This window comes from Elephantulus edwardii, unplaced genomic scaffold, assembly GCF_000299155.1.
Source record: "Elephantulus edwardii isolate Elephantulus edwardi_28Jun2011 unplaced genomic scaffold, EleEdw1.0 scaffold00009, whole genome shotgun sequence".
In the NCBI taxonomy this organism is placed as follows: Eukaryota; Metazoa; Chordata; class Mammalia; order Macroscelidea; family Macroscelididae; genus Elephantulus; species Elephantulus edwardii.
In genome coordinates, this window is record NW_006399759.1 from 8794213 (window position 1) to 8814226 (window position 20014).

The 20014-nt window shown below is 40.6% G+C and overlaps 1 protein-coding gene across 1 annotated transcript in view; it reads left to right on the forward strand.

Annotated features, from left to right (window-relative positions):
* DTNB (dystrobrevin, beta) overlaps nucleotides 1-20014 on the forward strand; it is a 371266-nt gene that overhangs the window by 290163 nt on the left and 61089 nt on the right. The gene's annotated exons all lie outside the window — the stretch shown is intronic.

Genomic DNA, 20014 nt, shown 5'->3' on the forward strand with positions numbered 1-20014 from the left:
CAAAATCTCTGGATTTGGAATGCATTAGTCTTTATTTTTATAAAGAAATCATAATTCCTGGGTCTCCTCACTGTAAACTCGCTTGAGAACCACTGCCCTAAACAACATTAATTCCTGAAAGAGATGAAAACAACATAAATGACACACAACCCTCCAGTTACAAGGCTGAGTGACACTAGGGCCATGACTAGACAGACCCAAAGGTACAAAAAAAAAAAAGCCTCTCAGGCACGGAACCTTTTTTTTTTTTGTCTTGCCAATTTCATTTGGTGAAAAGCCTCCAGTCTCTTTTAGAGGGTCCAGAAATTCCTACCATCGGATTACAACTTGCTGGCTATGGCAGCTTCCCTTGTCTCATAGGTAGCATTTTCATACTTTAACTCAAAGAGGCTCTGTTTCCCTGCCCTTCACAGATCTTCATCCCATTAAAGATGATGGAGCTCAGTAAGGCAGCAAAAGCCTACGTGAGGCTGCAGTAGCAGAGCAGAAGATGAGTGAGACACCTTGACCTTCCTGAGTTAAAGAAAACTCACCACCTTATTCACACTCCTACAAATTGTCTTTCTCAGATATTAGTGCTTTAACTCTTAGAGGCTTTTCCTCAGGTCCCTAACTCAGCATTTCATTGCCTTGACCTTAAGGTATCCATCGACTCAGCAATTACATTTTATTATAAGGTATTTGATGATTATTTAGCTTTTAAGTGATATTTCACTTCCCTTTTCTTAAACTCACCCAGTTTGCACTTAAGACGTCTTTTTCCCCAGAAGTTACCTTGCCTGGTAATTGCTTCAACCTAAGAATAGAAATAATAGCTACCATTTTTAAGAGCCTTCCGCATCTAATAACCCTGTGCTGGCTGTTTTAGAAAAATTATCACTGGTCCTCTCAGCAACTTTGAGGCAGGGATGGTCCTGACTAATCTTACCAATGAGGAAATGAGACTCAGAAAGCTTGGCTTGCCTTGGCTATGGTCCCTCAACCAGGCTCGAGATTCATAGCCAAGGTTATAGGACATGTAAAGGAGTGGGGTTTTGGTTTGGGGGTTTTTTAATTTTTTTTTTAGGAGTGGGGTTTTAATATTTTTCTGAGACTACTTTTACCAGTTCATAACCATGTTCATGTTGTTATTTTCCTTTGAGTCAGAACTGACCCATAGTTGACCCTCTGCGTTTTCAGAGCCAGTTAATCACACTGGAGGAGATTGCCCATCCTTCTGCCTTAGAGCACCTGGTGGCCTGGAACCAGTTGCCTTCAGGATCGCAGTACAGTTTCTTGCCACTTAGCCAACCAGAGCTCCCTATATTTTCTGTTACATAAGTTAGGTTTTTCTTTGATATGTTGAGGATGCTCTATCCTCTCTGCCCCAATTTTATCTGTGTTTGAAATTCAGTCCATGTCCCAGTGGCCTAATCATACTGTACAAATAGGTTACTACTGCTGCTTGGAGGCAAAGATGACAAATCTTCATCTCACACACTTTGGGCTTATTGTTAGGAGGGGTTGTTCCACGGAGAGGGACATCATGCGTGGAAAGATGGAACAGTGGTGAAAGAGAAGAAGACCCTCGACGAGATAAATTAACACAATGACTGCGGCAATGGGCTTAAGCATGTCAAAGATGATGAGGATGGCACGGAATAGGGCAGCGTTCACGTCTGTTGTTCATGGGGTCATTATTAGTCCTACTTGACTCCACAGTACTTAACAACTAAATACAATTACAGGTGGGTGGCTTCCAAGGCCAGAGATTCCTTTTCTTACAGTTCAGAAAGCTGCTATTGTGTACTGTTGAGTTGAAACTAACTCATAGCTGACCCCCACCCCCCAGCAGATTTTCAGAGGCATTTAATCACACGGGAGGAGATTGCCCATCCTTCTCCCATAGAACGGACGGCTGGTGGATTCCAGCTGCATGCTTTCGTGTTGGCATCGCAGCTCCTCCTCCTCAGGCCATCAGAGCTCCCTCTCAGGAGGCTAGAAGCCCAAGTTCAGGGGCAGCGGGAGGCGTCCTCTCTCTCTTGGCTCTGGGCATTTTCTCTGCCTTCTGTGCTGCTCAGTCCCTTGGCAGTTCTCAGGTGTCATCTCTCATCTCCCTGATCATGCTTGCCTCTGCATCTAATCTGTTCTTTTTATAACTCAGAAGTGACTATGTTTAGGGCATGCCCAGCACTGACATGGCCTCTTTAAGGTAACAAAGGAAACATTATTACCAAATAGGATTGCATCCTCCTCAAGTTTAGGGATTAGGACTCAATACATACGCTAGGTAACACAGTTTAATCCATGCTATATGATCCTCGACCCTGCAAAATCGGTATTTCCCTAACATATGAAACACAGGGCATGGCAGCATCATTTAAACAAATGTACAAGCAAAACCAAACCTATTGTTATACCAATTCTGATTCATCACATCTCCCAAGTGTTACAGACTAGTACTGTGTCTGCTGGGTTTCAACAATCATTTTTACTATCTTATGTGTGTGTGGTGGCCCTAATCAGAATTGTGTTGCTAACATCAAAGCATGTAGTTCGCCTCTTATCCTGGGTCTTCCTCTCCTTCACTGTCCCTCCACCCTTCCAGTCAGGATGTCCCTCTCCAAGAACTGGTTCCTCCTGGACACATTGTTATTGTGTGCCATAGAATCAGAACTGACTCATAGCTGACCCCCCAGCAGGTTTTCACAGGCAGTTACTCACACAGGAGACTGCCCATCCTTCTCCCAGAGCAGCTGGTAGATTTGAACTGTGTGCCTTCAGGATTGCAGCACAGATTCTTAGCCCTAGGCCACCATAGCTCCTGAAGGAACTTACTAGATACCCCAAATTCTACTTCCCTGGCCTAGAGGCAAGAAGTTGTGCTGCAATCCCAAAGGCAAATGGTTTGAGATCACCAGGTACTCCATGGGGGAAGGATGGACAATCTCCTCCCATCTGATTCACTGCCTCTGAAAACCTGCCAGAGAGTCATCTATGGGTTGGTTCCGACTCTGTGGTACACAACAAACAACATAGAATATCATGCTTCAAAAGGTGGAGGGCAGCGAATGAAAGACCCTTAATGAGGCAGATTGATACAGTGTCTGCAGCAGATGATGAGGAAGGCACAGGATAGGACAGAGTTCAGATATATTGTTCATAGTATTGCTATGAGTCGTACTATCCGATGACACTTAATATCAACATAGAATATTGAATTGCTGGTCTCTACATTTGTCAGCAGACAAAAGTTATTTCTCACTTGGCATTCCCCTGCTAAGTTATTAATTAGCATCATTTTACCAAGTCAGTTATATGACAATGGTGAACCCGTTGCTATAAGATTATATTCGACTTTAACATTGGAAAACTGCAAGGAGAAAAATATTTCTTATTCCTTAATAAAAGAAAATTGACAGAATTAAAACTCTACTGGGCATTGAAAGCAAATGACTAAGCTATGCAATACCCGTGAGTAATAGCACTTTTGTTGCTGCTGCTACTGCTGCTGCTGACATATTTTAGAAAAATGGGTGAGTCCATCCCTAGAATTATTCTGAGCTCCTTGGGAAATGGTTTCAGCTGAATTTTGCAGTAACCCTCAACACCAAGTTCCCTAGGATGCCCAATGAAAGTTTAGGCTGACTCTGGACCTCCTGGGAAATGTCCAGCGAATAGGAAGAGAGTACACACAACTATTTCATTTTGGGATGAAAGGTTTTGTGAGGTTATCATTGAGTTCCAGCCTCATAGTTCCCAATCCACGTGAATCAGGGACGATTCAGGATACAAGAATGATGCATTTCCTAGATTGGATGTCTGCTAGATTTTTAGTAGATAAGGCAGGAGTAGGTCCTAGTTGAATGATTGGAAATTCAGTTGTTGTTGTTAGGTGTCATTGAGTCAAGTACAACTCATTGTGACCCTATAAACAGCAGATCAGAACCCTGTCCTATCCTGTGCCAACCCCACAATATCTGACACGCTCAAGCCATTGCTGCAGTCACTGTGTTGGTCCCCCTGGTTAGGGGTTTTCCTCTCTTAAACCATCCCTCCACCTTTCCAAGCAGGATTCCCTTCTCCAAGGGATAGCATCTCCTAGTAACATGCCCGAGGCATGAGAGACAGAGTTTCACCATCCTTGCTTCCAAGGAGCAGCCTGGCTTGATCTTCTCGAGTCATATCTATTTGTTCTTTTGGCAGTCCAAAGGATATTCAGTATTCTTCTTCAGCACCACATAAGCAGAAGTCCTCTTTTCTAAACCAGAGATAACCATGTAATTAATTAAAAAGCTTGTTTGAAATATCTTCTGAAGGTATGTAGGGACAAATTTGCATAAAGTTGTCAAGGGGTTTTCTTGTGATGATTCCCTCCCCCCAGGATTCTTAAAAATAAAATCGAAAGACATAAGGAACAGATTAAGCAAATGGGGAGAGGAGAGATCTTTACAACTGTTGAATCTCATTTTTTTATTTATGTGAATTTATTATAGTTTTCTTCCCTTTATGTTTAAAATGTTCTTAATACATTTCTTCCCTTTCTCAATAGTTTTTATCATTTTTTGGAAATGTACACAGTGAATTCAGTTCCAATTTAACTTTTTTTTTTTCACAAATTGTTCTGTGGTAGTGGTTACAGTTTTCACAATATGTCCACATTCTCATTCCTTCCTATTTCTTCCGTTTCCATTATCTAGTTTCCCTTTTCCTCCTTAATTTCTCACCTTTGCATTTTGCTTGCAAATGATTCTGTTTCTTTTATAATCCAATCTATTGTTAGGCTGCAAAGTGACCCCCCCACCAAGCGCGGGTTTGTTTTAGGGTGATAGTCTTGGAGTTCCTCCAATCTCTGTCATCAATCTGGTCTTTATTAATTTGAGTTTTTGGTCTGTGTTTTTCTCCCATTCTAGCCAGGTCTTTCTGCTGCATCCATGGTCAGAATGGATCAGAACCAGCTAGTCCTTCTGGTTCTAGGCTAGAAGCCACCATGATTTGTGTGGGCTGGTCCTCCTGTGGACTTGTACCTGCCTGAGTCTTTGCTTTCACTCCAGATGAACAGAGACCAATACTGTATCTTAATTGACTGCTCACAAGCTTTTGAGAGCCCAGAGGCTCCTCACCAAACTAGGGTGTAGAGCTTTAACTTTATCACTAAATTATGCCCATTGATTCCGTTCTCTGTCAGGACTGTGGTCCTGTGCTCTCATCCCAGGATAGCAGTTGCATGGTCTGTTTGGCGGTGCCTAAGAAGGCCCCACATCTCACTCTTCTATGGGCTTTATTTCATCTCAGGATCTATATGCAGCACACAGCCATGCATTTTACATATGTCTTTATGGCTCCTGCTTAACGGCACACAGAAATGATGGATGAGCTTTAAGGAGTCCTGACGGCATAATGCCATGCCAACAGAAGCATCACAACACAAGAGAAAGCGGTGGCAGTTTTCCATAAAGACTGACAGCTGTGACAACCCTCTGGGGCAGTTCTGCTCTCTCCTGTCGGGTTGCCAGAAGCCAGAATCAATGACAGTAGACTATTTTAGTAGATAAGTCTGTATCTTTGGTAACCTAGTGCATAAAGAGTTTCACTGCTAACCCAGAAGCAGGTGATTCAAATCCACCGAATGGCCAAGGGGAGAGAGATGGATCCTCTCCTTCCAGGCAATTTACAGCCTCTGAAAACCTGCTGGATGGTCGATGATGAGTCAGCTCTGACTCAACAATAGATAACAACACACCTACACAGGGAGTTCTGGAGGACAGTGGACAGGGAGTTGCACAACCAACCCAGAGCTAGGTTTGAGTCCACCAACTTCTCCTTGGAAGAAGGATGGACAGTCTCTCCTGTGCAACTTATAGCCTCTGAAAACTCAAGGGAGGGACAGTTATGAGTCAGTTCTGGCTCCATGTTAGTGAGAGATAATCACACATAATGCACTCACATAAGGACCATTGCATCGTAGACAACTCATACACTTGTATAACTTTCATTATTTCTCTAAGTTCATAGAGTTTCTGGGCACTCACATATACCTTCCTGTAAACTTATATATGCACAGTTCTGCCTGTGTAACTCCATATTTTCATTGTTATTGCTGCTGTTGCTTAATTGAATACATTACAGGATATCTTAGCTGTCCCTTTTCCTTGTGTATTTCTTAGTATCTTTGTATACTTAAATTGTGCAGATTCTTCTCCTTTATTTATTACCAACTTTCCCATCACCAAAAGTAAAAAGTGTCTGGCCTAGTGGCAAGAAGCTACACTGCAAACGTGAAGGCATGAGGTTTGAATCCACCAGCTGCTCTGCAGGAAAAGGATGGGCAATCTCCTCCCATGTGATTACCTACCTCTGAAACCCTGCTGGAGGGTCAGCAATGGGTCGATTCTGACTCCACGGTGCCTCATTAACCCAATAAAGACAACCTATTTGCAAATGGAATTATAATTACAGGCATAAAGGTTAGAATGTGCAACACACATTTTTAGGGGGAACACCGTGTGTAACAGGGCTTGTTAGAAAAGGTATTGATTTCTAGATTTCCTCTTCAGAGCTCAACTTGTTAGTGTAAAGAAACCAAACTGATTTTTGTGTATTATTATACTTTGCAACTTTGCTGACTTCTATTAGTTCCACCAGATTTTTGTGGAGTTTTTGGAATTTCTGTGCATAGAACCATGTCAGCATCAAATAAGAATAGCTTTATTTCATCCTTTTTTCAATTTGGATACTTTAATTTCTGTTTTCTTGCCTTACTGTCCTAGTTAGGGCTTCAGTATAATATTTAATAAGAGTGGTGATAATAAAGGAGACCCTCGTCTAGTTCTCATTCTCAAAGAAAGTATTCTTAGTCTTTCTCCGTTAAAATAATGTTGCATGTTGGGTTTACATGTATACCCTTGATTAGATTGACAGATTGCCCTTCTATTCCTATTTTGCTGTGCTTTTATCGGAAAAGGTTGTTAGGATTTTAGCAAATGCTTTTGCTCATTGACTGAGATTATCATGTTTTTCTTTCCCTTCATTTTATTTATGTGATTAAATCCATCGCTATTTCTAATGCTGAACCCATCTTGCATCTTAGATATGAATCCCACTTGGTTTTGCTGTATTATTTTTTAAAATTGTTATTGAATTTTACTGGCTAGAATTTTGTTGAGAATATGTGTGTCTCTTTTAGGTAACTTGTGGTTGCTGTGATGCTAAGCACTGTGACAACTGATATGTCGAATGAGATAACAGTTACCCATGGTGGACAGTGTTTGGTGGAGCTTCCCAATAAAACAAGCTTGGGAGCAGGAGTGGCATCTGCTTCCGAAATAGCTTGCCTCCGGAAACTCTATGAACTTAGAGAAACGATGAAAGTTATACACAAGTGTTCAGGTCTTTCATTCATAGGGTTGCTACGACCCAACAGCACTTAACAACAACATTCATGTCAATAATTTTCTTTTTTAGTATTGTCTTTACCTGACTTTGTTACTGAGATTATGCTGGCTTCATAGTTAAGGAATATTCCTTCCTTCTTTATATTCTGGGATAGTTTGGGTTGAATTGGTATCAGTTGATCTCTGCATGTGTGGTAGAACTCTCCAGTGAAGCCATCAGAACCAGAACTTCTTTTTGTTGGGCGTTATTTTGTTTTGTTTTGGTGATTAATTTTTTCTTTGTGAATCTTTTTAAAAATTTCTACCTTTTTTGGTATTACTTTCTTCTTAGGCAAATAACATGTGTTATACATGGTTAATTGGGTTTTGTGGGCTGCAGGGGGCAAACTGTGCCCCTCTGGTGTGAGTGTCTTATGACTGCAATGAGTGTTATATGTGTGGACAGTGGACAATTACATGAAAATTATCCACGTCTTCTAGGTATTAAAGTTTAGAGTACAGTTTTTTTATAATGTTCTGTTAAGATAGTTTTATCTGTTTTTTATGTTGTGATGTCTCCCATCTCATTTCTTATTTTGATTATTTGTATCTTCTCATTTTCTGCCCTTTGTCAATTTGGCCACTGGTTTGTCATTACTGTTGATCCTTTCAAAGTACCCACTTCCGATCTTCCGTTTATTTCTTCATTGATCTTTATTATTTCTTTTCTTCTGATTACTGTGTCCTCCTTTTGCTAAACTATTTCTAATTATTCAAATTATAAGATTAACCTGTTGCTTTTATCCTTTTCTTCTATTTTGATGTTTGCACTTATGACTATAAAATTTTCCTCTAAGCACAGCTTTTGCTGTATCCCAAAAAAAATTTATATATTGTGTTTTAATTCTTGTTTAGTTATAAGAGTCTTTTAAATTTCATTTTTAACTTCTGTTAGCCAGTGTTTTTTAGGTAAGATGATATAAATTGCTGTATATTTATTTTCCTTTGGTTTTTTGTTGTTGTTATTGATTTCTAATTTTACAGTATCATGACCAGAGAAGATTCTTTGTCATATTTCAGTATTTTTTTAATGTATTGAGGCATGTTTTGTGACCTACAATATGATCTGCTCAAGAGAACGATTCATACACATTTGACAAGAATGTAGATTGCATTGACTCTGGGGTAGTAGGTATTGTATGTATTGTGAAATTATTATTTAAATATTGTTTTTATTTTGTTGAGTTTCTTTCTACTTGTTCTACCTATAACTGAAACTGATACGTTAAAGTCTCTTTTGTTGTAGAACTATCTGTCTTTTTAATGCCGCTAAAATTTGTCTTGTCTATTTTAGAGGTTTATCACTGGGTATATAAATATTTATTGTGGTAAGTCCTCATGGCTTATTTACCTTTTAATCATTAAATGCTGCCATTCATATAATGGATTTTTGCTTAAAGTTTATTTTATCAGAAATTCTTATTGCCACTCCAACTCTCTTAGGCTACTGTTTGCTTTGCATATATTTTTCCATCCTTCAGTTTTTTAAAATCTATCTTTTTTTTTCTTATGTGTATCTGAGGTAGGCAATATTTTAATTTTATTAATCTTTGACACCTCCCTCTTTCTCTCAACTGTTGCATTTCAACCATTTACATTCAGTGTGATTATTTGAATTCACTTCTGCCATCTTGTTATACTTTGTATGCAGTGTTATTTCTTGGTTCTGCTTAATTTTCTCTCCTAAATTATTTTTGTAGCTTGAGTTGTTGCTCTTATTTACTGAGTCTTTTTCCTTTTCTTTTTTGTTTTGATGAGTAACTTTATTCGTTTTCTTCGTAGCACTTCTGAACAACGCAGCTCTGTTGGCTTAGTGGTAAGCAGTTGCATTGCCAACCCAAAGGTACTGAGTTCAAGTCCACCAGTTGCTCCACAGAAAAAGGATGGACAGTATATTTCTGTGCAATTTACTGCCTCAGAAAACTCACAAAAGGGTCAACTATGAATCAGCTCCAACACAACAGTACATAATGACAACAACAACTCTTAACATTTGTCATCTTACATTTAAAACAGTCTATTACTTCTTGACTTCATCTCCACATGGACGTTCTGTAACTGCATTTATTCTCCTCTTTCTATATTGAAGTTGCCATTGTTTACAGATTGACAGCTCTGGTTCCTTGTTCTCCGTTCTGAAGCCTTATTTTATTTTAAAGGCTCTTTGTCTTGATTTCTATCTGGATGATGCTTTCAGGCGTCTTAATCTCAGATAGTTGTCTGATGTCATTGATTCTCTGTCTACAGGATTCCCTTTAATATTTCTTATAAGATCATCTGGCTTGTACAAATTCCTTTAAAATTTTGCTATCTGGAAAAGTCCTAGATTCGCCATCATATTTGAGAGCCAGTTTTGCTTAGAAAGTCTTTTCTTTTCATGATTTATATCTGTCATCCTGCCTTCTCCCTGAATGGTTTCTGCTAAGGAATATGCAATCAGGATTATTGATGCCCCTTTGTAAGAGATATGTTTCTCTCTCTCTCTCTCTCTCTTTCACACACACACATGCGCGCACGCTCACACACACACTGCTTCCAGAATTCTTTGTCTCTGATTTTAAGTTTGATTATGCTGTACGCTGGTGACTTTCTTTTGTAATCTATCACGTATGGCATTTTTTGAGATTCTTAGATAGAAACCTCATCTTTCATGGTATTAAGGCAATTTTCCATCAGTAAAATTTTAAAAATACTCTCTGTACACCCCCCACCACTTCTGGAGTTCCACTTACACTTAAATTTGTCCTCTTGATACTGCCCCACGTGACTCTTGGGCTTTCTTCATTTTCCTTCATTCAGCTGATTGTTCCTCAGGTAGATACGTTATCAAAGTGTTTGTACCTTTTGTTGATTTTGTCCTCCATTGAGTCATTTCTACCTCTATACTTCCATTGAGCTATCTATTTCTGCCAATTTTTATAATCGTAAAATTTTCTGTTTATTTTGTTGTATTATGTTCTTGAATACTTCTTCAGTTTTTTCCATGGTATCTGTATTTCCCTTGATCTCTTTGAAGATGCTGGATATAAGCTCTTCTCATTTCTTACCAGGTCTTTCTGTCTCTTCGTCAGGAAGACTTTCTGCCCCTATACTTTGTGCACTCGTTAAAGCCATCTCCTCTTGTTTACTTGTATGATTGATTATCATCTACAGTCTTTGAAGCATTAAGGTGAATGGAAATAGGAAAGTAGATTTTCCCCTTCCTGTAATACTAGATGATAAAGGGACTGTGAGGTCCTTCCAGATCAGTGCTGGCAGGTAGTACATGCACCTTTTGGAGGCAATGTGGGGCATCTCTGCCACAGTGAGGACGTGTTCCCAGATGGTTGAGATGGGCCTTCTGGGTAGGCATTTCCATAGGTGACAGGAGGGTCAAAGGATTTCAGTGCAGTCAGAATGCTACAAGTGTCAGGGTGTGGGATGTGTGATGTTGCACCTGGGCCTATGTTGGATAAAGATACTGGGAAAGAAATCTTGTTCATTGTTAAACAGAGATAGAAATGCCCTGGCTCAGTGGGACCTAGGGTTCTATCCCGTGTGGTTTCTCCAGCCACTACTACATGGACTCTCCCCTCCAGGAGTGTCTTCAAACCAAACAACCCAGGACCACTTCTAGTGAGGAGCTTCTGTTCTCAAGCTCCCTCTCTGCAGTGTGCTCACCTGGATCCTGGGAGTTCTCACCTTGTCCCCCTGACCTTTCCTCCTTAGATCCGGTCTGTGTTCTGATCATCACGCTTTCCTCCAGATTTGTCTCCACTGTGTCTCTGTCTCTCCCGTTGGGGATTCTCTGACGTTGAAGTTGCCTTCCTCTGCTCCTCGGAGCACTGCTTGTTTTATCCCAAGATGCCTGTACTGGCTATCAGGGCACCTACATATCTCCTTGTTCACAGTTTTTGTCCAGTTTCTCCATCATTCAATGTTTAATCTTAATTCTTCTTCATTCCACTTACTGATCGAGGTTCTAAGATGGTCACTTGTATCTGTTTCACTTCATTTCATAGTCTTTGATGTCAGGCAGCGGCAATAGTATGTCTCACGAAGCATCTATCTTGCTCTGTCTCCAAAATGCATTTGTAAGGTAATTATTGTTGCCATTGTTGTAGGTGCAATTGAGTTAGAACTCATAGCTGACCTTCTAGTAGGTTCTCAGAGGCAGTAAATCTCAAGAGAGGAGATTGCTCATCTTTCTCCTACTGAACAGCTGGTAGACTTGAACTTCATGACTTTGGATTACCAGAGCAACGCCTTACCATTAAGCCATCAGTGCTTCCTAAAATAATGTTATTGTTGTTGTTACTGTGTACAGTCGAGTTGGAAGCAACCCAAAGCTGACTGTCGGGCAGGTTTCCAAAGACAGTTAATTGCATGGGAGGAGATTGCCCATCCGTCCCCTGCACAGCAGCTGATGGCCTTGAACCACGTGCCTTAGGGATTGCAATGCCGCTTCTTGCCACTAGGCTAGAAGAGCTCCCAGAGATTATAATAGGGAGTCATAAAAATAGTACACACACTTACCATTTTATTTTATATTATTGTTGTATACCATTAAGTCAGAACCAATCCATAGCCGACCCTCTGGCAGGTGTTCAGAAGCAGTTAATCACACGGGAAGACATTGCCCGTCTTTCTCCCGCAGAGCAGCTGGTGGATTCAAACAGCATTCCTTTGGGATTGTAGTGAAGCTTGTTGCCACTAGGCCAGCAGTGCTTCATTGATTTTACATATTTGTGCATATTATTACGTAAAGTGAAGCCTTAGCCTTTTCATTGAGTGAGGGTCCTCTGGAGTTCCATCTTCCTTGCATAACGCTGTCACGTGATGCACACAGCTTCCGCACAATTAAACACAAAGTTTAATACTCTTATGAAGCAATAAGTAGAAAATTCCTCTTTTTAATTTTTTTCAGATCTTTAAAACTGTCTCACTCACAACTAATTCAGTGGTAGATTATTCCAACATCTCGTTTCAATTGTTTTCTAGTCATCCAACTTCGTTTTCATAGAAATAGCAGTTCTTTTTCATCTCCATATTGCATTGCCTTGTGTAATACCTAGTTAAATTGCTCTTGTTATTGTTGCTAGGTACCTCGAGCCGAGCTTATTGGAAAAAAATTTCATTAAATTACAGACTAGAAAGCAAAACTAGGACCAAACAACTAATCTTGTTAAGCACGCAACTCAACTATTATGAATAGAAGTATATAGGAACATTAGAACGTAGCCTGCTAACTGTGTCGTTTCCAGAAGGAATGGAGGCCACTCACGCATACCTGCTGTGTTTGTTAAATAGAGTTCACTTACCTTCAGCTGTCATTTTTCCTGGTCCTATCTTGCTCCAGATGCTATAGTGATCAAATTGATCTTTGGAGTGCCTTTGATCTTTGAAATATCTTTGCACTTTAGTGGTGTGGACATACTACCATGCCTGTGAAGATCCTTGGGTTTCACTAAACCCCAGAACCACATTTCCTGCCTATTTGCCTCTAGTGCGGTGGTGGTGCCTTGTGGGGTTTTTTTTTACACCCAGTGTTTTGGTTTTTAATCTTCAATTCCTTGTTGTTCTCTATCTATTGGTAGATTTGCACTTGAAAATTGTCTAAATATTAGATTATATTTATTAATTATAATAATAACCAGGATTGGTAGAGCAATATCCTACCACCTATGTTGTATCATTAATCCCTCTCTACAGCCCTTTAAATATTCTTATATTACACATAAGAAAAATAGGAGTATAGCAAAATAAAGTTATTGTAAAATTAGTCATTAACTAGCGAAGCTAAGATCTCAAGCAGTCTCTTCACTGCTGCTCTTATTCCGTGCAGTAACTTCTCCACTTCATAGCCAAAGCAGTGTTATTTTTTCACATAAGCTAGTTTACAATGGTTGTAGATACAATATGGGAAATTCCCATGTAGCTGGCACCATTTCCCAGTTATTAACATCTTACCTGTTAGTGTTCTTGCTAGATGCCTTTGAGTCAACTCACAGGAACCCTGTGGACAACAGATGTGACCCTTGCCCCGTCCTCGCCGTGCTCACCAGCTCTCATGTGCTGGAGCCCATTGGTACAGTCACTGTGACAGACCAGCCTTTTAAGGGCCTTTCTCTCTTTTTCTGACACTCTGCCTTTCCCAGCGTGATGTCTTTTTCCAAGGACTGGTCCTTTCCGACTATTGTTGTTGTTGTTATGTGCCATCAAGTCGCTTGCGACTCATAGCGACCCTATGTACAACAGCCCTAAACCCTGCTCTATCCTGTGCCAATCTCACTGTCTCCGATACACCCGTCCCAATTACCCCAGTCACTGAACCAGTCCACCTCATAGAGGGTCTTCCTCTCCTGTCTACCTCCACCCTACCAAGCATGATGTCCCTCTCCAAGGACCTGTCCCTCCTTACAACATGTCCAGAGTATGTCAGACGAAGCCCCAAAATCCTTGCCTCCAAGGAGTAGCCTGGTTTAACCCTCTCCAGGATGAATCTGTTTGTTTTCCTAGCAGTCCATGATGCCCACAATACTCTTCTCCAGCACCACAGGCCAGAGGCACCCTTCCGACTACATGCCTGAAATGTGTAAGATGAAGTTTCAGCATCTTTGCCTTCAATATTGAACTTCCTCCAAGACAGACTTGTTTGTTCTTTCAGCAGTCCATGGGATATCCAGTATTCTTCTCTACTACCCAACCCAAAGACATTGGTTATTCTTCTGTCATCTGTACTCATTGTCCAACTTTCAGGTGTATGGGAAGTAATTGAAAAGACTATGGCTTGGATCAGGCATGCCTCAGTCTTTAAACCAACGTCCTTGGTCATTAGCACTTTGGAGAAGTCTTTGATAACAGATTTTCCAAATTCAACATATCTTTTGATTTCTTGACTTGCTATTACTATGGGTAATTATGGATCCAAGTAAAATTAATTTGTTAACAATTTCAATCTTTTTTCTCAGTCTTGATGTTGCTTATTGGTCCAATGGTGAGGATTTTTATTTTCTTGATGTTGAGATGTAGTCATATTGAAGGCTGAAGCTTTTGATCTTCTGCAACTAGTGTTTCAAGTCTTCTCCACTTTAAGCAAGCAAAATTATGTCCTCTACAGAACACAGGTTGCTGATGTGTCTTCCTCCAATCCTGATGCCACATTCTTCTTCATATAGGCCAACTTCTGGAATGATTCACTTTACATAATATTATATAAGTATAAAAAAAGGATACAGCCCTGATGCACATTATCCCCCCATGCATTGTTCTCTTGTTCTGTTCAGACAGGAACTTCTTGGTCTACGTATAGGTTTTGAATGAGCACAATTAAATGTTCTGGGATTCTCATTTTTTCTCCTTGTTAGCCATAGTTTGTTATGTTTCACACAGTCAAATGCTTTTGACATAGTTAATAAAATGAAAATAAGCATTCTTGAGGTATTATTTGCTCTCAGCCAGGATCCAGCTGATATCAGCAAAAATATCCCTGGTACCACAGCCTTTTTGAAGCCTAACTTGAATTTCTGGAAGCAATCTGTTAATATATTGTTCCAGTGGTTCGGGGATGATCTTCAGCAATATATTGCTTGCATATAATATTAATAATATTGTTATGTAATTTCCACATTCTGTTAAATTGCACTTTTTTATTTTTTTATTGTATTATTTATACATGTACCGTCAAGTCAGATATGACTGGTACAAGAGGAGATTGCCCCCTCCTTCTCCAGCAGAGCATCTGGTGGATTTGAACTGCGTACCTCTGGGATTACAGTGCAGTATCTTGCTAAATTGCACTTTTTTGGAAATGGAAACAAATATGAATCTCTTCCAGTCAGCCAAGACCAAGCATACTTGGCCAGGAGACTTATTGTATTCAGTAAGTATGCTGTCAGGGACCGCTCCAAATTACTAAAGAGCAATGATATTAGTTTGAAGACTACGGTGCACCTGATTCAGGCCATGAGGGGTTTTTTTAATCACTTACTCTGCATCTGAGAGCTGGACAATAAATAGACCTTTGATTGGTGCCTTTGACCTTTGGTTTTGGAGAAGAGCATTAAACTTCCCATGGACTGCCAAAAAACCAAACAGATAATGTCTTAGATAAAGTTCAGACAGGGTGCCCCTTGGAGGAAAAGATGATAAAGCTTCATCTTACATAATTTGTGCATGTGGCTAATAGACACTATTCCTTGGAAAAGGACATCATGCTTGGAAAGGTAGACAGTCAACAAAAGAGAGGAAGACCCTCAATGAGATGAGTTGACATGGTGACTGGAGCAATGGACTCGAGTGTGTCGTAGATGATGAGGATGGCACAGGATAGGACAGGAGTCAGATCTGTTGGTCATAGGGTCACTGAGTCATGCTCAACTCAATGACACCTAACCTCATGTTTCTTGTATTTCTCTCCAAAAGTAATATAAACACCACAAAAGTGGTGATTGTGTCTTATATCCTGATGCATCACAAGCTCTCAGAACAATATCTGGCACATAGTAGGAACTCATGAAATATTTGTTCTTTAAATGAATGAAAAAATGTTTAATTGTTAAAAATAGTAACAGGTTAGTCGATTAGTTGTCTTTTTTTTAAAATTTAGGTTGTTTATTTTTCATTTCAGTGAACATCTACAGAGATTTTGGGATTCCATTCATTCATTGTTGCACCCTTCTCCCTGCACAGACCCCTCCCCCCCCATTTGCTCCTCTCCTTGAAAAGCAAAAGAAAAACTCCCTCATTGGTACACAACTCCCCCCCCGCACCTCCCCAAACCCCACCCCCTACCCCCAAATATAATCCACTCTGGAACCCTCATTGCATACTCCTACGATAAAAATAATGCCCTAAAATATAATACTTTTAGACTATTCTCTCCCCCATAGACTTCAATGCCATAAACATATTTCAATCCAGTTTTTCTCAGTCTCTTTTGAGAGCTGAAGTCATCTTTGTTCTTCTGAACTAACAATTCTCTTTCTAGGGAGTTCTGGTAGCTTGGTGGTAAGGAGTTGTGCTGCCAACCCAAAGGCATGTGGTTTAAATCCTCTAGCTGCTCCACAGGAGAAAGATGGGCAGTCTCCTCTTAGGCAGTTTACTTCCTCTGAAAACCTATGAGACAGTCAGCTTTGAGTTGGTTCCAACTCAACACTACATAGCAACAGCAGCAATTCTCTTTCTGCCTTTGTTCCTTCAGTATCCTAGAATTTTAGGAAAAAAGAACTATTATTTGGTTTTGTTTTATTTAGCAACACTATGGCGTTCAAATGTGATAACGGTTACCCATGGTGGACAGGGTTTGGTGGTGCTCGCCAGTTAAAACAAACTTGGAAGGAGGAGTGGCATCCACTTCTGTAATAGCTTGCCTCCGGAAACCCTAGGAACCTGGGGAAAGGATGAAAGTCACGCACACAAGTGTAGAAGACTTTCATTCATTGGGTCGCTATGAGTCACCTGCAACTCAACGGCACTCAACAATAACAACATGGTGTTCAAGGGGAGCTTTAGTGGCCTAGTGGTAAGAAACTGCACTGCAATCCCAAAGGCTCGCAGTTCGAATCCACCAAATGCTATGCGGGAGATGAATGGGTAATCTCCTTCTATACAATAATTGCCTTTGAAAACCCACTGGGTGTCAGCTGTGGGTCCTTCCAACTCGATGGCAAGCAACAACAACAACATGGCATTTAGGGTAGTTTTAGGAAATGAGTAAAATCTTCGTTTCTTCTTTAATGTACTCTTGAATGTTTTTGAAATGTGGCTGTATGTTTGCTTGGATGAAGGAAGCTTTCATTAAACACTCATCCCTGGCCAGGTCTCCTTGTTGTGTTCAAGTGTGCGAACACAGCCCTGTGAGGACGCAGGTGGCCCCTGGAGGAACTGCCGCCTCAGGTTCTGAATCTTCCTCCCAGTGTTTCATGGCCCACAGAACCTTGTATATTTAGGTGCTTCTTTGACTGCATTTTTTTTATTCCTTAATTATCCCTCTTCTCTGAAAGATGCCTCAGAACTTCAGTAATAAACTTAAAACTAAAAAAACTATTCCGAGACGTCAGTAAAACTTTACCACAGGTAACGCCATTGCCATAGGATTCTGTCTCTTTGTCACCATTGGAGGCAGATTTCTTTTAGTGCTCATTTTCTCATCCCCAGAGTTCCCCTTTCTCCACTCTAAGGAGAAGCCATTAGTTTGACCTCCAGTTTTCAGGAATTGAAAACCTATTATTCATTGACAGCTTCAGCCCCAAGCAAACCATATTTCTGAGGCTCAACTCAGGCTGTCAGAAGACTCTAAATAAAATATAGAATATTTACTCAGCTGGCTGTGGGATGACTCTCTTCTAAAAGAAGAAAAATCATCTTTAGGGTTTTTTTTAAAAAAGAAAAAGAAAGATATTTGATAATTTGGTGAAAAGCTTTCAATCCAGATTTACTATGCTATTTTGCCACCCACCCCACCCACCCCCTTTTTTTTAGGAATACCACATGAAAAGAATTATTTATTGACTCTTTAAGCTCTAGACAGGAAACAAGGTTTCTGTTCCACATTAGATCATGTTTTGAGCTGAACCAAGAATGTGAGGCAGATTCTTCAGTCGGTTAGCCCAGCGCAGTTCTGCTCTCCCTCCTTCCGGCGCTCTGGTAGTGTGTAGGGAGTTGTGCTGCCAACCTAAAGACCAGGCCTCTGTGGTGGTTCAAATCCACCAGTGGCTCCACAGGAGAGGGATGGGTGGTCTTCTCTCACACAGTTTATAGCCTCAGAAACTCAGTAAAGGGTCAGCTCTGAGTTGGTTCCACCTTGACAGCAGTGAGTTAATGAGCTCTACTATCTAAATCCTTCTCTCCGAGCATGATGTCCTTTCCCGAGGATTAGCCTTGCCTGGTTCCAAAGTATGAAGGACGAAGCTTTGCCATGTCCTGCTTGGGAAGATGGAGGATCAGCGAGGGAGAGGAAGACTCCCAACAAGATCAGTTGACTCAGTGACTTCAGCAGTGGGTTTGAGTGTGTCAGAGATGATGAGGATGGCACAGAATAGGGCAAGCTTCAAGTCAGCTGTTCAGAAGGTCGCTATAAGGTGTGCTCAACTTGACAGCACCTAAGGACAACAACCACAACCATCTAAGTCAGCGATTTGTGTCAGAGTTCTTAAACCCCTGTGAGTAGCCACCAAGATACAATAATTGGTTTCTGTTCACCTAGAAAAACAGAGAAAAAAGGACCCAGGACTTGGAGAAGATAGACTGTAGATCTGGTATCCCCCAGGAACTAATGTAACATTTGGCCCGTGTCCATTAACAGAAAAACAGTGGAGTCTGACGACCATTAATGAACTTTTTGATCAAGTATCCAAAATACTTGTGGAAAATTGTGGAACAGAATTTCAAATTCTTGGAAACTACATTAAACAAATACATTGAAACTAGAGGAATCCCCAAATCTATTGCCCAGAAATAACTTTTAAGCCTGGAACCAAAACTACTCCATGAAGTCATCTTTAAATGAAATAACAGGTTAGCACATTTAATGAAGAGTGTTTGCTTTGGACATTATGCTCTTTTTAATGCACTGACTTTATGAGATTTAATAGATGGCAATAACTCTAAAACACAGACAAAAGCTTTAAGGGCCAGAGAATCAAAGTTAATGATAGTGAAACAATATGGGTGGAGAGAGGGGCAGGTGACAATGTGACGTGTATGTCCATTGTCAATGAATTATGCCTGTGAACATTTTAGGCAAATATATATATATATATCTCATCAGAGAGCTGAACAGTGACCAGGGAGGATAGAAGGAGAATTGATGCTTTTGAGCTTTGGTGTTGGAGAAGAGTGTTGAGGGTACCATGGACTGCTAAGAAAACAAACAGATTCACCCTGGGGAGGATTAAACTGAGCAGCTCCTTGGAGGCAAGGATTCTGAGGCTTCGTCTGACGTACTTTGGTCATGTTGTAAGGAGAGACCGGTCCATGGAGAAGGACATCATGCTTGGGAGTGTGGAGGGACAGCGCAGGAGGGGAAGGCCCTCTGGGAGGTGGATTGATTCAGTGACTGGGGCAATCAGGATGAGTGTCGGAGACAATGAGATTGGCACAGGACAGAGCAGAGCTTAGGGCTGTTTTACATAGGGTTGCTATGAGTCACAAGCGACTTGATGGCACATAACAACAACATTATATTTATATATGTTTGTGTGTGTGTGTGTGTGTATCTAGGGGGAAAAAAGAAGGCATAATCATTACAGAAACACCTTGGAGAACCATCATTCTGGTTTATCAATAAAAGGAAGCAATTCCAACTCATCCTTTTTTTTTTTTACTTTGTGTTGATTGGCTGCTATGAATTCTTACAGGAGATAATGATACTGAAAAATCTCAGTGAAAGTTTAAGGAGGGGGTGGACCACAGTGATGTCTACAAATAAGTGATGCAGATGGCCAATAAGCATATGAAGACCTCTTCAGCATCATCATGTATTACCAGAAATTCAGAACCAAGTCATGTGGCCTTCTAGCAGGATTTTAGAGGCTGTAAATCATGTGAGAGGAGGTTGCCTATCTTTCTCCTGTGAGTTGCTGTTGGTTTGGGGATCATCAGAGAAGCACCATCTTTGGATC